This window comes from Herpailurus yagouaroundi, unplaced genomic scaffold (assembly GCF_014898765.1).
Source record: "Herpailurus yagouaroundi ecotype Mexico unplaced genomic scaffold, PumYag 28, whole genome shotgun sequence".
NCBI classification, from domain to species: Eukaryota; Metazoa; Chordata; class Mammalia; order Carnivora; family Felidae; genus Herpailurus; species Herpailurus yagouaroundi.
In genome coordinates this window covers 143,682,680-143,703,472 of record NW_024412376.1, presented here as the reverse complement: position 1 = coordinate 143,703,472, position 20,793 = coordinate 143,682,680, and positions in this window count along the sequence as shown.

Genomic DNA, 20,793 nt, shown 5'->3' with positions numbered 1-20,793 from the left:
GCAGCAAAGGGGATTTAATTTTGAAAACAAGAAATACTGGTAGGTATATCTCAACATTAATTGAAGAAGAAGAAATTTTTACCCAGATAACATTATGAGAGCCAAGAGTAAACAGAAAATACTGAAAGCGTAAGATACATAGAGATCATTTTGTTCCAGAATTGCTCAAACTTAAGGTAAACATTATTTGGAGATCTCCTGCATGCATTTAAATAACATGTCTCTTTTTTGTAATACCAACACACGTAAGTTTTTTTAAAGCTCTGTTATCTTTTAACTTGCCAAAATACTGATGTCTTTACATATATTTGGCTAAGCTCACAGGGGTCAAAAATACATTTCTACACAACAGAAAGGAGTGGCTATTTGTAGGCAACCAGGAGTATTGAGCTTAAATCATGTCATTTTTATTACAGTGCAGGTTGTTATTCATTGAATGAGCAGAAGCAGATAATATAGATTTTCCTTTTTTTTTTCTTTTAGAGTCATAATTTTGCCAATCTATCTCATAAGTTTGCTGCATTCAATACGATAATGTACATGGAAATACAGTGATGATTATAAAGTTCTGAAAATATCATTTTAATAAGTGGGAGCCTCAGTGAATCTACTTATTACATATCTATTCATTGCGTCTATTCATTGCGTACCAATTTATGAAATTGTCAGTCCTTTGTCTTCTCTACATCTGAGAGGGAACTTAGTGTGTTGTTAAGTGCATGGGCCCTGGGACAGGTGGCATCCGAATCTTATTAGAATATAAACTTGAGCAAGTTACTCAACCTCTATAGGTCTTAGTTCCCCTTGCTGTGAATGGGGGCACTGCGTCAGAGTTGTCATAAGCTTAGTAAGTTAAATGTATGTAAAGAAAGTAAAGTAATTAAATACATATAAAGAAAAATTGTATGGAGTAGCTATCCTCCAACCCAGATGAAAAGATCTTTTGCTAGCCTGGCAAAAGCAGTTTCTCCCAAGAACTAGCCATATTCAGAAGTCGTGTCTGTGATAGGATTTTTGGAGTACTGGAGGTCCAGATCCAACCACCAAAAAAGAAATCTTGAGATGCCTTGGATGCAAAAAGGTGATTTTATTAAAGCACAGGGACAGGAGGCATGGGCAGGAAGAGCCCTACTGGGGTTGTGGAGAGTGATTGATTATATACTGTGGAATTGGGGGAAGTAAAGGCAAAAGGGAGGACTCCAGAAAGATTTCCATATACTAAAGAGGACTCATAAGATACCAGAGTCTTGTTATTGTCAAGCTAAGGTTGTTTTTGCTCTAGTAAGGCATTAACATTAAGACAGTAGGGAATTCCTGGAGGACTAGTCTACTCTGTATTCACCTCAAGTATTTGTCAATGGGCTGAGATTATAAAGAAATTTAATTTTACCTACCATTTCCTTCTTGTCTTTGTTCCCCACATTGGTATGGAGAGGGGGGTGACGTTGGGGCTCCAGAAAACTGAGCCTATAGGTTTATGGAGATTAAGGTATTGAGAAGATTGCCTTTTTCTTATAATTTACTGAGACTCTTGTCCTGCATGACTGTGATCTCTATCAGTTAACCATTTGTTTTTGGTTGTTGTTGTTGTTGTTGTTGTTGTTGTTGTTGTTGTTTTCCTTTCCTTTGTTCTTGGGCAGCCAGGAATACCTGAGGAATATCACACATATCCCACCTGGGAGGAGGCAGTGTCACTTGCCTTATGCTCCTTCACCATCTGGAGATTTCGTAGACAGAGTGCAGTCTGCTCATGCTCCTTGTACTAAAAGATGCTCCCTGTACTTCCTGTTCTTAACCCTGCAGAGCTGCTTTGATTGTTCTAAGATTTCCAAATCTAAAATTTGTTTTGCAAGACATTGCTTGTCTACCATTCTCTCCTACTTAAGATAACAGTAGTCAATTTATGTTGTTTCCAATCACAGTTTGTAAATAATATATTCATGAGATATCAAAGTGAAATGGAAGATCAAGATTTGACGTTAGTGAGACCTGAGGTCTTGGTTGTACTATTTACCACCTATAAATGATTATCAAATTACTTTATCTCTCTGTACCTTATTCTCCTTTATAAAATTGCATCGATATACTTAGTCTTCAGGGTTGTGCTAAGGATTGAGATAATATTAGCATCTAACGCAATGTCTGGCACAGGGGGTTCAATAATGGGAACCAAATAGTGACATTCAAATATCTTTTGATTATTTCTCTTTGCACATGACCCTTCAATCACCAAAATACCTTCTGGAGGAATTCACCCCGAACAGAATTCTGGAAATTTATTTGACAACCTACATTGTAATGCAGAATCTAAAGCCTTGCTAAAGGAAAGTTAATTGCATTGTTTGCCCCTTTCACACATTAAGGCGCTACGGACTCTCCAAGTATGAATCAGAACTTTGGGTTGGAGGAAAATAATCAGCTTACTGTTAGATTGCAACCTTTTACTCCATCCCAAGTTTCCATGAAGAGGGATTTTTTTTTCCCCTAAATCTTTCTCCACCTACTTAATACTTTTGTCTTTCTTCCTCTTGTTCTCTTACTGCCATTGCTACAGTAAGAGGCTGTTCCAGCTCCACTTCACCTGGAATTGACTGAAAAAATCTCTCTAGATCTAAGACTCATATAATAGGCCCATCTATCTCTTACACTGAGTTGGCTCCTCTTCCCTAGACATATCAATAGTAAAGGTGATACATAGGACTCTATGACACTCCTTTGTTTTATTTCTCAAATTGCTCAGAACCAAGGTGAGGAAAAGAGATGCTGTTTATTAGGTGGTCCCCCAGGAGCTTAGCACCTCATTAAAGGATAAAAATTTTTTTCTGATTTGATAAAATATTGAATTGCTCTAACCTAAAGTACTCAATTTGATGGACTGCCTTTAGAAGATAATCCATTCAGAACTGCTTTCATAGTAAAGGATGAAGATACTTTTGTGCACTTCTAAGGGGAGTATGGCTGGCAGGTGATTCTCTGTGGATAACCCCATAATGAACTTATAGGAAAATCTTTATGCATTATTCATCAAACATTGCACTGTTAATAATCTCAGATAACATGCTAGGAGACAACAACAAAACTAATGGAATTGAACTAAATTTTTGAGTACTTACCATGTGACAAGTCCTTAGCAAGAAAGGTGTCATTTTAGAGGTGAGGAAACTGAGCTACGAAGTTACCTAACCTATGCAATGACAAATATCTAGTAAGCAGCGAAATGAGGATAAAAACGTAAGTTTTTTTTTTATTCTAAAATCTATTATCTTTAATGGTATATATACAACTTTATAACTTAAAAAGTTTCACCTTAGTTGCAATGGTAAGATTTGCATTTTCAGATGCATGTGTATAATTGTCACACTTTCTTACTCCCCTAAAATAACAAATATGCAAATTAAAATAATGATGGCGTAATGTTTAAACTAAAGGAATTAAAGTCAAGTTATGGAGGGAAAACACAGAATCAGGCTAGTCAGGAATTGAATTTAAAAAAGAAAATGAAAAATTATATATATATGTGTGTGTGTGTGTGTGTGTGTGTGTGTGTGTATGTATTTCACATTCTCTTCTTAAAAGACAGACTTCCACTAACTTCAGCAGGCAGCTGCTTGAATTGTACCCATTATATGTATAAATATATAATGCCTCAATTGTACAATTATGTTAGCCCACAGTGAAGAACGACTTGGTTTTAAATCTATGTGCTGGGAACCTGACTGATTCTGAAACATTTGCATTTGAAAGGATAGAGACTCTTCACAGAAACAGTCAGTAACTCAATGCATCCTATTAGTGCACATTTTATACTAAAGAAAGAGCATTATGGCTGGGAATTCTTTTTTTTCTCCCCAGCTATAGAAACATACTTTCTCTATCACAGTTTGATGAGGCTAGGGGTTAATTAGCTTATTTCCCAGTCTTCAACACAGAACAATCTCTACATGCACATTTGGGCTTGTAATATATAAGTCCATATCCGAAACATAATATGGGCAGTCCATTTACTATTCAATCAATACTATCATTCACAGAGCTAAATATACATGCTTATTATTTCATCAAACTGCATTATCATCATTAAAAATCTTCCAAAATCTTTTTTTAAGTGCTTGACTAAACACAAAATGGTTGTGTATTTCCTTAGGAAGTTAACAAACTTAATAAAATTGCAAACTTTGTAAGTGTGGTGAATGACTATATATAGAAATTTGATTAATACATTTTTATAAGATCTAATATTTTCCCTTGGAAAATACATTTTGAATAAAATAATAACCTATTAATGAGCAGATCACTATATCCTTAATACCTACTGAATTTTGCAAAGCAAAACTAAGTAGTTTTTTCAAGACATTATGCTAACTATTATGCTCTAAGGCAAATTCTAATAATGTTGGAAAGATAGGATATCTTTACATGTAAAAATTAACTAATGATATAAGGCATTATATGATAAATATATACATTTTTTAAAGGGGCAGTTTGGGTGAACTTAAGGAATTCTGAGAAAGAATTGATCACAGGATGTTTAATTGTACATGGAGTATTGCATAGATTAGATGGGAGTTAAACCATTTATTAACCAATTATTAAACCAATTATTATCTACTCTTGAAGGATAGATAATAATTGAGAACAATTAAAGTATAGAATAAAGAATAAAATATGGAATAAAGTAATATGTGCAATCTCCCGGTCCTAAAGAGAAATCATGTTTGAGCTGCAAAACAGACATGAGGACATTAATAAATAAAAGATGAAGAATTCAAAGTTGGGTTGCGTCTTGGTTTCTACCATTCACTGTTCTGTGTCATACATCTGGATGGGGTAAAAACAAACAAACAAACAAACAAAAAAAGCAGAGTAAGAGAATGAATTGATTCCTGGATGTAAGGAGGGCATTATACTGTACAGGGGCCAAATTAGCCAAAAGGTCTGGTAGTTAAGAAAATGGAAGCCACGCAAAGGACAACTGGTACTGTGGAAGGTCCATTAGATAAGGGTCTCAAGCAGATTTGTTTTGGGATGAAAGAAGGTGGAGCCCCATAAAATTGTGATTCTAAAGCATTTGTGGGGTCTTTGGGCATTCAACAAATATTTATAAACACTCTACAACATGATTGGAATTATGCAAGATACTGAAGAAATAAAGAGAAATGGAAGGCAATAACTGCTTTGTAGAAACTGTAAATTCTAACAGGAGTTGATAGAATGGATGGATGGTTAGAGAGAAAGAGATTGAGAGAAAAAATAGCAGACTGATAAACAGTTTAATAGACTAAGGGAAGGTGCTTTTAAAGAAGTAGGTACTTTATTTTGATGGAGACACATGGCATTTGAACATATCCAAAGTATTTGAAGGATGAAGCCCTAGAACAAATTTATATTCCAACAGGTTGTTTTCTATTACCTCTGCTGTGAACTGTTGCTGACTAATACATCTGTGCTAACCACCTTGGCCCATCTTATATTATTATCGTAGACAGGTTTTCCTCAGTTTTTTATACCCCAAAATGTAGATACAAATTATTCTACCTAATTCTCTTAAGACAAGACTACACTCTTTTTCACTCTTTCTCAAAGATATGAAAGGAATAGAGAGAAATACAAGATAATGAAGGAAAACATGAGCTGATGGTTGTCAGATTCTCTTGTTTCTAGATACCAGTGAATATGATTCCTACTGGATATACTTTATTTTAGCTTCAATAGACAACTGTTTTGCTAAAAATCCTCATCTTTCCACACACAAACTATTATTTCTATCACTTACTTCTCCCATCCAAGTTGTCATTACAACCAATTAGCAAGGGTTAAAATTAACTTATAATATATCACTCCATTGGGGCTATGATCTCCCAACAGAGTTAGAGTTTTTAGGATAGTTTTAAGATTAACATGCTGAAGCTAGGTTTCCTAGATTCCCATTCTACTTCTGCCATTTACCAACTGGGTGATATCTGGAAATTACTTAATCTTTCTGTGCCTTTGGCTTAATTAGACCAGATGTGCATTATATACACAGAAAATTTCATCCAAAACTCCATAATATACTGTTTTTAACAAGGATACATAGGATATTCTCCAGGATAGATCACATGTTAGGCCACAAAACAAGTTTCAGTAAATTCAAGAAGACTGAAATAGTATCAAACATCTTTTCCCACAATAATAGTATGAAACTAGAAATCAATTACAATAAGGAAACTGGGGGAAAAACACACAAACATGCGGAGGTTAAACATGTCACTAACCAACCAATGAGTCAACAAGAAATCAAAAAAGAAGTAATATATGAGTGAAGTCATATGATTTTTGTCTTTCTTTGACTAATTTCACTTAGCTTTATGAGATAAAACAGTTGAACATAAGGGAAGGGAAACTAAAATAATATAAAAACAGGGAGGGGGGAAAAACAAAAGAGACTCATAAATATGGAGAACAAACTGAGGGCTACTGGAGGGGTTGTGGGAGGGGGGATGGGCTAAATGGCTAAGGGGCATTAAGGAATCTACTCTTGAAATCATTGTTGCACTATATGTTAATTTGGATGTAAATTTTAAAAAATAAAAAATAAAATTTAAAAAAGTAAATAACAAATACCTTAATACAAATGAAAATGGAAACAAAACTTTCCAAAAATCTATGGCATTCAGCAAAAGCATTTATAAGAGGACAGTTCATAGCAATACAGGACTACCTCATAAAAAAAATCCCAAGTAAGCAATCTAACTTTACACTAAAAGGAAGAAGAAAAGGAAGAACAAACAAAGCTCAAATTTAGTGGAAGGAAAGAAATAATAAAGATAAGAGAGAAAATCAATAATGTAGAGACTAACAAAATAGAAAAGACTAATTGAAACTAAAAGTTGGTTCTTTGAGAAGACAAACAAAATCAATAATCCCCTAGCCAGACTCATCAAGAAAAAAGGAGAGAGGATCTAAATAAATAATGTCAGAAATAAAAGAGAAGTTATGACTGACATCACAGAAATACTAAAGATCATAGGAGATTAGTGCAAATAGCTACAAATGAACAAGTAGAAAAACCTAAAAGAAATGGATAAATTCATTGGTATATACCAAATTCCAAGATTGAATCACAAAGGAATATGAAATCTGAATAGACTAAGTACAAGTAATGACACTGAATCAATAATTTGGAAACTTGCAAGAAACAAACATCCAGGGCCAAACAATTTCACAGGTGAATTCTACCAACCATTTATAGAATGCTTTGCCTATCCTTCTCAAATTATTCCAAAATATTGTAGGGGAATGAATACTTCTAATATTATTGCATCCCAGGACACAAAATAATGATGTTGTGCTTCTATAAACTAAATAAAAGCTTTTCGAAAGAGAAATTAAGAAAAAAATCCCATTTCCAATTGCATCAATAATAACAACAAAAACCTAGGAGTAAATTTAACAAAGAAGGTAAAAGGCCTATACTCTGAAAACCGTATAACATTTATGAAATAAATTGAAGACAAAACTAAATAAATAAAAATATAGTCTGTGCTCATGGATCAAATACTACTGTTGAAATCTCCATACTAGCCACGGCAATATACAGATTTAATGCAATCCCCATCAAAATACCACTGGCATTTTTCACAGAACTAGAACAAAGAATCCTAAAGTATTTATGGAACCATGAAGGGTTCCAAACAGCTAAAACAATAGTGAGACAGAACGAACTGGAACTACCACCTTCCCTGATTTCAAACTATAAACATACAGTAATCAAGACAGTATGGAACCGACACAAAAACAGACACATAGATCAATGGAATGTATTAGAGAGCCCAGAAAGAAACCCAGACATACATGGTCAATTGATCTGTGAAAAAGAATACACAGTGTGGAGATGACAGTCTCTTCAATAAATGGTGTTGGGAAAACTGAACAAAATACACGCAAAAATAAAATCGAATCACTGCTTTACACTGCATACAAAAATAAATTTAAAATGCATAAAAGACTTACCTGTAAAACCCAAAACCATAAAAATCCTAGAAGAAAACATATATGAGGCTCTTGACATCAGTCTAAGAAATCTTTTTTTGTGTGTGTGAGCAGTGGGCGGGGCGGGGGGGGCGGGGCGATCAGTCTCCTCAGGCAAGGACAAGAAAAGCTAAAATAAACAAATAGGATTACAATAAACTAAAAAGCTTCTGCACAGTTAAGAAAAATCTTCAACAAAACAAAAATGAAAAAATCTGCTAAATGAGGGAAAATATTTGCAAATCATACATTCTATATATAAGGGGTCAATATATAAAGAACCTACATAACTTTTTTTTTTCAGTATTTTATTTAAATTCTAGTTCGTTAACATATGGTAAAATATTGGTTTTTTGAATTAGAATTAAGTGATTCATCACTTACATGTAATACCCAGTGCTCATCACAAGTGCCCTCCTTAATAACCATCACCCATCTAGCCCATCCCTGCCCACTTCCTCTTCAGTTTTTTCTCTATAGTTAACAGTCTTTTATGGTTTGCTCCCCTCTCTTTTTCCCTCTTCTTCTATAAGAACTTTTACAACTTCATATTAAAAAAAAAAAAAGAAAACATGGTTGAAAATGGATATATTGAATAGATATTTTTCCAGTTATACAAATGGCCAACAGGCACATGAAAAGATGCTTAACATCACTAATCATCAGGGAAATGCAAATCAAAACCATAATGAGACATCATCTCACATCAGTTAGATTGGTTATTATCCAAAAAAACAAAAAGTTCTGGTGAGGATGTGGAAAACAAGGAACCCTTGGCTGCTGTTGGTGGAATGCAAATTGGTACAGTTACTAGGGAATATAGTATGGAGATTCCTAAAAAAAAAAAAAATAAAAAATGAAAAAAATAAAAAAAAATAGAACCACCACACAGTCCAGCAATTCCACTTCTGGGTTTTATCTGAAGTATATAAAACACCAGTTGGAAGAGATAATGCACCCCTCTGTTTACTGCAGCATTATTTAAAATAGCTAAGATCTAGAAGAAACCTAAGTAGCCATCTATAGGTGAATAGATACAGATGTGATACACACACGCAGACACACACACACACACACACACACACACACACACACACAGGAGTATCACTCAGCCATTAAAAAAGAATGAAATCTTGCCATTTGCAGCAACATGGATGACCCTAGGGGGTATTATATTAAATGAAGTAAGTCAGAAAGAAAAAGACAAATACTCTATGATTTCATTTGAATGGGGAATGTAAAAAGCAAAACATGAGCAAACAAAAGAAAACAGAAACAGACCCATATATACAAGAAATAAACTGTTGGTTACCAGAGAAGGGAAGGGTTGAGGTGGGGAAAATAGTTGAAGTGGCTTTAAAGGTATGATCTTCTAATTATAAAAGAAATAAATCATGGGGATATAATGTACAGCACAGGGAATATAGTCAATAATATTGTAATAACTCTGTACAGTGACAGATGGTAACTAGTCTTTGTGGGAATCATTTCATAATGTATAAAAATACCAAAGCCATGATGTACAGCTGAAACTAATAGGATAATGTGTGTTAATTACACTTCAATGAAAAAAATAGAGTAACTAAAAAAAGAAGACTATAATGTAGTTTGCATTAGGACTCTGAGGATTGTTTTACTGAGGTGAAACTATTCTCAGCATTTCCAAGATCATCTTAGAATACTCAAGGTAACACTCAGAATTTGTTGACTGAAAAAAATGCATACTGGTAATATGATACTTTGTAAAGTGTTTAAATATGTATCTTGTTACTTATAACAACGCATCCAAAGTTTGATTTTTCTCTGTTTCTGGAACCCAGATGTCAAGGGATGCCCAATCAGAAAATTATAAAACAGAATGAGCTGATTCACTCACTGTTCATTGTCATCATCTGCTCCAACCCTAGCCAAGAATCCTATTATAAAGCTAGGAATATCTCACTCAGCCCACACTTCACAAACATTCAAACTCTCCCAACTATGTGAACATTCCCAACTCTCCACTGCATTTATTTCTTTGTTTTAAATTGAGGTATAATTGACACAGCATTGGCATAGCGTTAGATGCAGGTATAGAACACACCGACTTGATATGTGTATGTATTGTGAAATGATTACCACACAATAACATCCGTCACCATGCCTAACTACAATTTTCCTTCTTATGATAAGAACTTTTAAGATCTACTCTCTTGCTAACTTTCAAATATACAATGAAGTATTATAATTACAGCCATCATATTGTACGTTAAATCTCCAGGTCCTGTTTATTTCTATAATAGGAAGTTTCTATCTGTTTGTCCATTTTACCCATCCTTCATTCCCCTGCCTCCGACAACCACTGATGTGTTCCCTTTGAGTTTGAATGGGGTGGGGTGGTGTTTTAGATTTTTAGATTTGATATATAAATGGGATTATATGTTATTATCTTTCTCTGATTTATCTCACCTAACATAACGCCCTCGACATCCATCACCATTGTTGTCTGAAATGGCAAGATTTCCTTCATTTTTTATGGCTTTCCAATATGCTCATGTTCCTCATAGCTTAAGAAAAATCCTCATTCAAACCTCACCTCAAGTTACTTCCTCTCTTTTACTTCCCTGGAAATTTTGAAAAGCTTCATTAGTATTTATTCTTCATATTTCCATATCCTCCGTTTACTCTTCAAGCCATTTTAATATGGTTTCTTAGCTATCATTTAAAATACAGTCTTGTTGGGGCGCCTGGGTGGCGCAGTCGGTTAAGCGTCCGACTTCAGCCAGGTCACGATCTCGCGGTCCGTGAGTTCGAGCCCCGCGTCAGGCTCTGGGCTGATGGCTCAGAGCCTGGAGCCTGTTTCCGATTCTGTGTCTCCCTCTCTCTCTGCCCCTCCCCCGTTCATGCTCTGTCTCTCTCTGTCCCAAAAATAAATAAACGTTGAAAAAAAAATTTTTTTTAAAAATTAAAAAAAAAATGCAGTCTTGTTAAAATATTACTATATTTTTCCTTAAAGACTTTGTATCAAATTGGAATTATCCATGCTTTAAATATTTTGTATAATTTTCTCCTAAAATCATGTGGATTAGTGTTTTTACCAAGCAGATTAAAGACTTTTAAATGGCCATTGAACTATTAATTTTTTCTATATCATTTTTCATGAGCTGTAGCAGGCTATATATTTTGCTTTTCCTTCGTTTTGCTTTCTTCAGGTTCATTTTTGCCTTTTTTCTCTAATGTTTCTAAGATGAATGCTTATGTCACTGATTTTTAGCCTTTCTATCTTTCATAACTAAGCATTTAGCTCAATTTTAATGTGGAATACTTTCATTATTATGTTGTTCAAGCTTAAATTTTGTATGTTTTCTTCTTTAACCTATTGGTTATTTGTAGGTGTATTACCTAATTTCCAAATATATTTAATATTTTAAAATTGTCTTTTTATGATTTTTAATTCTAATAATGTAGTAATTTTGTATCAGTTGCTGTTACTAATTATTTAAAATTTGATTACATCGTGCTATAGTTTAAAGTCAATTTTACACATATATATTTTTATGTGTGAGTGGAAAATATGTTATGATCTTTAATTTTGGATTTCAGGGTTCAATGTATGTTCACAAGTGCAAGGTTTTAACTGTATTCTTCAAATTAGTCATATTTTTACTAAGTTTGGGTATTAGACCTTATGACATCTCCCTGTATAATGGTAGATTTATTATATTCTCCCTACCATCTGTTACTTTTTTCTTCCCCCCCCTTTTTTAGAGAGAGAGAGAGGGAGAGAGAGAGAGAGAGAGGGAGAAGGGGAGGGGGGAGAGGGGGAGAGAGAGAGAGAGAGAGAGCGCGCGCATCCACAAGAAAGTGAGTGAGGGAGGGGCAGACGGAGGAGAAATTTTTTTAATGTTCATTCATTTTTGAGAGTGAGAGAGAGAGAGAGAGAGAGCATGGACAGGGGAGGGGCAGAGAAAGAGAAGGAGACACAGAATCCAAAGCAGGCTCCAGGTTCTGAGCTGTCAGCACAGAGCCCGATGTGGGGCTTAAACTGTGAGATAATGACCTGAGCCGAAGTCCCAGACTTAACTGACTGAGCCACCCAGGCGCCCAAGAAGGAGAGAGAATCTTTTTAATTTTTTTTGACATCTACTTATTATTGAGAGACAGAGAGAGACAGAGCATGAGCAGGGGAGGGGCAGAGAGAGATGGAGACACAGAATCTGAAGCAGGCTCCAGGCTCTGAGCTGTCAGCACAGAGTCCGACGTGGGGCTCAAACTCACAAACCGTGAGATCATGACCTGAGCCAAAGTCAGATGCTTAACCGACCAAGCCACCCAGGTGCCCCAGAAAGAGAGAGAATCTTAAGCAGGCTCTGTGTCCAGTACTGAGCCCAAGTGGAGCTTGATCTCACAACTTTGAGATCATGATCTGAGCTGAAATCAAGAGTCTGACATTTAACCAACTGAGTCCCCCAGGGGCTCCTTTTGCTTTACACATCTTTGACTATGTTACTACATGGAAAAAAAAAAAAAGAAAAAAAAAAGAAAAAAAGTAAAATTGCTCTATAGTCCTCATATAAATTGAAAGTATTATCCCAAATAATACTTTTTGCCAAAAGTCTATTTTGTCAGATATTAAAATAAATTTACAGCTTTATCTTATTCCTTGGTTTTCTTCTAATCTCCCTGACTTAAGTTTTTCTCTTTTACAAAATATACCTCTCTTAAATTGATATTTAGAATTTGATATTTTAAGTTGATTGGTATTTTAAATTGATTGATACTTTTCTATTTCCCACACATGCTTTTTGATATCTAATGATTTATTTGTACATTTCAGTGGTTAACTATATTTAAACACACTAAATTCTGAAATAAGAGAATATTTATATACCATTCCAAAACTAACATAATTTTAGTGTATTTTTCTATGATCACAAAGTACCCAATGCTGCTAAAGAAACATTCATTTTTCTGTCAAATATGTCAGTTCCATGTTAGCAATATATACTTTTTTTTTACTTATTTAACAATTATAAAATGTTGACCATGCTTATAGTGCTATTTCAAACACTTTAAAACTATCATATTTTTAATTCTTAAAATAACCCTATGAGGAGATACTGTTTTATTGCAACTTTTTTTATGTTTCTGTATATGTTTACTATTTATTTTGCTTCATTTCTAAATTAATGTCTTTTGCTCTGTATTTAATTTGTTCTTGAAATACATGATTTAGAAGTTCTCCTGGTGAGGATGCATTGCTTATCAACTTCTACAATTTATCTCAATTTTGCCCTTGTTCCTGAATGATGGTTTACCTATGTAAAAAAAAAAAAAAAAATCATACATTGATGGTTACTTAAATTGTCTTCTATTTCACCTTTTGTACAATTTTGTAAATTCAGTTGGCGCTCAGGAGAAGTCTGGTATTAGTATCATTGCTTTTCCTTTTTTTTTTTTTTAATGGTTATTTATTTATTTGGAGAGAGAGAGAGAGAGTGAAAATGAGAGAGGGAGAGAGAAAACAAGCAGGGGAGGAGCAGAGAGAGAGAGAGAGAGAGAACGTGAGATCAGGACCCAAGCAGATGGTGAGTCAGAGGCTTAATACACTAAGCCACGCAGGTGACCCCACGGCTTTTTTCTTTATAGGTAATTTTTGTCGCACTTTGGATGAATTTAAGATCTTTTTGTTATTAAGCTGAATTTAAAACTTTACCAACAGGTTTTTAAACGCAGGTTGCATTTGTTTATCATGTTAGTGTTTTATTGTGCTTCCTAAATCTGAGCATTTCTTTCATGTATTCTAGAAAATTCTAATAAATGACCTCTATATGTGTAGGTTGTATAAAACCTGGCTTTCTTTCTCCGGAAGTCCAATTAAACATATCAAACTTTCTGGCTTTACCTATCATATGTATAACTACCCCCTTTTTATTCTCTTCTTTGTAAATGTCATGATAATATATACTTATATATATACTAGACATATTTCAGACCATAAAGCCATTCTCTCTTGAGCTATTTATAATTTTAATACATTCATTGAGGTTTTAATTGAAATACAGTAAAACCTTGGATTGCAAGTAACTTGTTCTGTGAGATGAGCAAACATTTCTAACACATTTTAACTTGATAAATGAGCAACATCTTGATACGAGTAGCACATGATGCCAAACGTTACTTGATCACAACTGAGCCAATGGTTCTTCTCTCTGTCTCTCTCGCTCTCTCTCTCTCTCTCTCTCTCTGGGATTGTGGGTGTTTGTCTCCCATGTTCAGACGCTCGGTCTCAGGCCATGGTGTTTGGCATAAATTAGTGATTTTTCAGAATGTTGGAAGATGCCCATAATAGGCACTAGTGTATTTTTTGTGACTTCACAGCACCTATGGACAGTCCTTTGCTTTTCCATGCAAGAGTAAGTGTGGGAATCCTTTGCTTCATTCTAGGTCAGGCTGCCTGCAGATATAGCCTCTTTCCTCTGCTGCCTTATTGCCAGTTACATTAAATACAGTATGGGACAAGAGCTTATTAACACTGTACATGTAGTCAAGATCCGTGTGAGTATATACAATGGCCCCCATGCAGAAAAAGGTTGAAAAGAAAGGCAGTAAGCAAATGGAGATGATTACGGTGGGAGTCAAGAAGGAAATCATTGGGAAGTATGAATGAGGTATGAGAGTGGCTGAAATTGCAAGATTTTATAAGAAGTCTACATCTGCATCTCATCTGCAGAGGGGGAGGAGAAAAAGTGGAGGAATTCTTCACTGCAAATGAGATTAGGGAGATATGTAAAATGTGGGAAACAGTGCAAAATTTTGTAGAAAAGCACTACCGAATAAGGCTGTGGCAGTGCGAGCAATGAATCTGTTAACAACAAAGAAATGTCACATTTCTGCAAAATCCTCAAGAGGAGACAAAAGCAAATGTCATTGGATAGGTTCCTTGTTAAAGCTGCATGAAAAGAAAAAGTTTCCATTGAGCCAATAGATAGCAGTGATTCCATTCGTGGTAGTGAAAGTCATCCTACACAATAACCCTCCTACTCTCTTGTCTCCCTCACACCAGTTACAAAAGTTTTCAAAGGTCAGTGCAGGTTAATTTGTTTATTGTTCTTTATATTTTGTATTTCCTTATTTTATATTTATTACAGTATTCTAATCATTTTATAGGTATATTTTTGGGTTGTGGAACGAATCATCTGAGTTTCCATTATTTCTTATGGGGAAATCTGTTTTGATATAAAAGTGCTTCTTTAAAAAAAAAGTTTTTAATGTTTATTTAATTTTGAGAGAGAGAGAGAGAGAGAGAGAGAGTCAGAGCGTGAGCAGGAAAGGGGCAGAAAGAGAGGGAGACAGAATCCAGACTTCAGGCTCTGAGCTGTCAGCACAGAGCCAGATGCTGGACTCGATCTCACGGACTGGGAGACCATGACCTGAGCCGAAGTTGAACGCTCAAGCCACCACTGAGATCCCCAGATGCCGTGATACGCAAGTGCTTTAGATTACAAGCATGTTTTAGGAACAAATTATGCTCACAAACCAGGATTTTACTGTATTTATATTTTGAATTTCTGTAAGTTTTATGTAGTTCTTTTCTAAAGTCCCGTGCTTAATTTTGCTTTCCTATTGTTCCCTTCTCATGTTTTTAATTCCCTCTTTCAATTCATTACATTTTTCATGTAATTAATTCATAATCTAATAATTGCAATATATTTTGCCCCCAAGAGTGTCGTTTTGCTTTATTTCATTGTAGTGTGTTTTTTCATGTGTGGTGTAATTTGGAGTTACAAGGTAATATTTGAATGAGCATAATTTGTGAGCATTCTGAGAGCCTTATTCAAGTGTTTTTTCTCAAAAAAAAGTGTTGGTATTGATGCTATCTGTTGTCCCAAGGTGCTTGTGGTCATATTAAACAGTACTTTTTGGCCAAGGGTTTTCCAGACTCCAAAAGAAGTGAATATTCAAACCACTTATATGAATGAAAGTCGAACTCTGGTTATTGATTCTCAGCTAGAGTTCATTTTCCCAGCAAGGTCAGAGGACGACACAGGCAAAATACCTTGCTGTCTCTCTTTCCTGGAGAGCAGGGTTTTGATCTTTATTTATTTTTTTCTCTACAGGAATAGTCATCTGAAGGCCCAGCCTTTGTTAAAGAATCTTAGTTCCAATTGCCCACTTTGCACAGACTCAAAGCTATGTCTCCTGCACCCAGTATAATTGTTATAATCCTAAGTTTTAAATTCCAAGAAAAACCATTATTTTATAAACTATTATTATTGGCTCAGGATTATCATTCAGGTTTTAAGCCTTTTTGGTGCCTTTTGAATTTGGCTGCTGGCAGTAGTCATTTTTCCTCCTGGACTCAATTACAAATTATCATTCTTATCCAATAGCTTTAGAATTTGTGTGTGTGTGTGTGTGTGTGTGTGTGTGTGTGTGTGTGTGTGAGAGTGAGAGAGAGAGAGAGAGAGAGAGTTGTCATTTAACTTTCTTTTGCTAAAATCAATGACAATCTCCATATCTTTATATCTAGTGCATATTTGATTAATTCTACAACTCAACTTACCTTTCAATAGCATTGAACACTGTGGCCTCCCTTCCTTAAAATACTCTCCTCACTTGCCTTCCACTCTACCATCACACCGTTTTTCTCCTGTCTTGCTGGTTTTTCTTTCTGATTTCCTTACTATCTCATGCTCCTTTAACAGACCTCAAACCTTTAAAGACCTTAAAATTATCTAAGGTTTATTTTAGGTCCTCTCTTCTTCAGCCATGCTTCTGTAAGTGTCCCTGCCACTTTCATGATGAGTAATTAAGAACAGGTATCATTTTAAAGTACACATCTGATTATTTCCGTCTACTGCCTACACTTATTTCATGGCTTTCAATACTCTAAGAAAATAGATGGATTGTATTAGCATTACTCACAAAGGTCTTACAGAAGATTCCTCCCCACCTACCTCCTCTCCAGCACCAAGCTTTTCTCCTCCCTTCATGTCAGAACTAGCCTTCTTTTGTGGTTCATATTCACTATGCTTACTCTTGACACAGTGCTTTTATGTAGCATTTCCTTCTGCCTGACAGTCTTCCAACTTCTTTTCTTCCAAATAATGTCAACCCACTCCTCAGACCTCAGAATCCAGCTGCCTCAGGGGTGTCTTTACTAACTTCCTTGAACACATCGAATCCGTCTTAATTCACTTTCATTTATTCATTGAACAAATATTATTGAGAACCTAGTATGTGCCAGAAACCAGGCTCTATGTTGGAATATGTCTAGCAGTAAATAAAATAGACCAAATCTCTTCCCATATGGTTGGCGCAGGCAATAGGAAAAAAAATAATAAACAAACGGACAAATACATGGTTTAGAATGTGTTAATTGGGAAATGGAGCCCTTCTTAGCATTGGCCACAGTTCCTATTTCAAATATTTTTCTGCATTTATTTAAATTAAAGGCACATGCTTTATGCTAATTTTTGCTCATCATTGGACCCCCCATATTTTCCATTGTGTCTATCAGACCATTTACTTTTATAAATAAAAATTTATATCATGTTTGTGTACAGAGATACATTTTATTTTCCATCTGTAGACATCTTGGTACAAAATTATTCTTTTCATTACACAATAAATATTACATAGTTTAAGTATAATCTTACCTGTCTATTGTATTCTGTTAGGGTAACAAGCAAAACAATAAACAGATTGATAAAAATAAACAATACAGGGATACCCGGGTGGCTCAGTTGGTTAAATGATCAACTCTTGATTTCAGTTTAGGTCATGATCTTACTGTTTGTGAGATTAGGTCCTACATTGAGCTATGTGCTGCCAGCGCATACACACACACACACACACACACACACACACACACACACGCACGCACACACACACAATCCCAGACCTATCCTAATAATTTTATACCTTTTAACAAGGGGCCACTTCTAACCAGCTGCAGAACATGGGTATTGCAACTTTAAACTCTCTGAAAATTAGATCACCTCCAACATGGCTTGCATTAAAAGTGATTTGGCCAGAACCAAAGCTGAAATTCACTTTTCCCATCGTTCAAATTGCATCACAGTATGTTATCCTCACATAAGTCCCAAGATAATCATGTTTAACCAAATCAGTTATTCTAGGATTAAGATTTTCATTGCATAAACAAAGTACGTAGAATAGTGCATGATGCAAAGTGTATGTTCAAACAATATTCGTTACCTTTGCACAAGAGTATCTGAACAGACCAACTTTAATCTACCTTTGGGGACAGGGGTAGGGGATAGGGTGTTTGATTCAGAATGTATTCTAATGGTTTGCCAATTGGACATAGGAAAAGGGATAAGAATGGATAAAAATGTATCTTAGGAGGTGGGGACTAGTATACAATTTTGTAATTTCTAATTCTTTTGCAACTTCTGTTTTTTAGGATTGTTCTTCCTCTCATTCTGACTTAAGTTGTGAAGCGAATTCCAGTGCATATTCTATTGTGATCTATCCACTGAAGTTGTAATAAATAGACATTTGTTCTACTCTTCTACATGAGACCAACAGAAATAAACAAAAAAATAATTGAAAATTGAAAAAATAAATATATACTATGTTTAAAAAAGCAAAGTAATAAAATAAGATAAAGTCTGAAATATAAGTACCAGAAACAATGAATTTTAGAATTCACCTAAGAGGTCATGGTTCCATTTGCCTTTCCCCATCAGGAGAACAGCACACATTAAAAATTAGAGTCATTCTGAAAGACTTATCAATGACTTTTAAAGATGAAATGAGAGAAAAACACCAAAACAAAATGGAAACAAAAAGGGAACAAAAGATGAGTGGAGGAGATTAAAAAAAAAAAAACAAACAGAAGAAAACTGAAAAGCATCCAATTTGGGGACCATTTTCACAACATCAAAAGGGGGAGTAAAAAGACACGATTTTTTTTTATTTTTTTTCTCAACAACTTCCTATCTGTGACAGAAGAATGAAAGGGATCGACTTAGAGCAGAGGCTGGAATCATTAATGTGAGAACATGACTTAGAGCAGCTGACCAATTACAAGACAGAAGAAATAAAAGATGATCTGTCAAAAAAGAGCTCTTTGATCCCTGAATGTTGACAGTGACCTAGATTTATGCCAGGTGATATACTCCACCTAAAGCAAAGAACATATACATTCATCCACCCCCTTTCACCTCTTTCTTTTCTGGGAAAAGAATGGATTCAACACAGTGCAGGGAAGCTGCTCTCCGATTGTCGGGTCTGGTTTCCTCTGAGACAACAGGATGAGTTGGAAGGTCATCAACGAGAACAATGTAGTCTCCCCACCTCAATCCCGAAGCGGCAATTTAGACAGTTGGAATAGAATGGTGAGAGGAAATAACAAAGGAGGGTAGAGAGGAATGGCCTAATATATTCTACCCTTTTATAGATTAGAGTCGGAAGATGGAAAGCAAAAAAACAAAGAAATGAGAGCACCTGACATAAGGACCACTTCCAGATATACTCTTTGGATACCGATGTGGATAAAAACCTGAGGTATAGGGTGAATGATAGGACTTAATGTTATAGACATAATTATTATAACCAAAAAAGGGCTTTAAAACTTATAGATTATCAGAAGAGGTTTTATCTATTGTCTACCTCACAAACATACATGTAGACACATATAACATAGGTATAAATACATGAAAACATAAATATATATCACATGCATAAAAATACATATATGTATTGATATATATTTATTCATATATAATGGCATTATGAAACATATCTGTTACGATACTAAATGAAAAAGGAATGAAACTCACACTTTAGGTCAAAAATACAAATTACATGCAGTCTCTAAAGATCCAGGAGAGGTTTCTGACTCTAAGACACTGAATATTTGTATGGCACTATGTAACAATAGGAGAATCCTGGTCCAGGAGATGACCTTGTATAAAAACCAAAAACCAAAAAACAACCTCTGGAGCACAGTGGCTGGTATCAGACTGTACCTACCTTAACGTCACTTAGACCAGCTCTTAGTAAACTACAAAAATGGGGAGACCGAACAAAAGAGTAATGCTAGCAATAGGCAGTGAGCTTCGGAAGCCATGGGAGCTAGCCTCCCTCAAGTCCAAATATAACTGTCAAAATTATTTTTGTAACAAATCATGCAGTATTAAAACATTCAAGCTAACCATGAAGAAACCAAGTAGAATGTGAAAGTAACACAATTGAAAATTTTGCTTCACTTCCTCCAAACCAGGAAAAGAATATGAACTCTATCATTAATATGGGTGAACACACACACACACACACACACACACGTACATACACACAGAAAGGGGGAATATTGATAATAATGATAATAGAATGTCTTTAGAATGAACCTATTAAGCTACAGAGATAGGTTGATCTCAATAAAATTTGGTGAAAGAGAAATATAAGAATCTTGAAACGGGATGGCTTATGTAATAATCCTGACTCTATATATTTTTAATTAACTGAATTTAATTTTTTGCATAATTTTAGGGGTATATAGGTATTGAGTGGAAATTACAGAGTTCCCACACACTTTCTCATCCACATCTTCCACTTTCCCCCAATAACATCTTACATTACTGTACTGCATTTGTACGGTTAATAAGCCAATACTGATCCATTATTAACTACACTCCATATTTCCCATGAGGGGTTGCCATTTTGTACATTCTATGAGTTTTGACAAATGTATAAGGATATGTGTCCACCATCACACTATCATAGAAGAGTTTCACTGCACTAGAAATCCCCTGTGTTCAACTTATTCTTTCC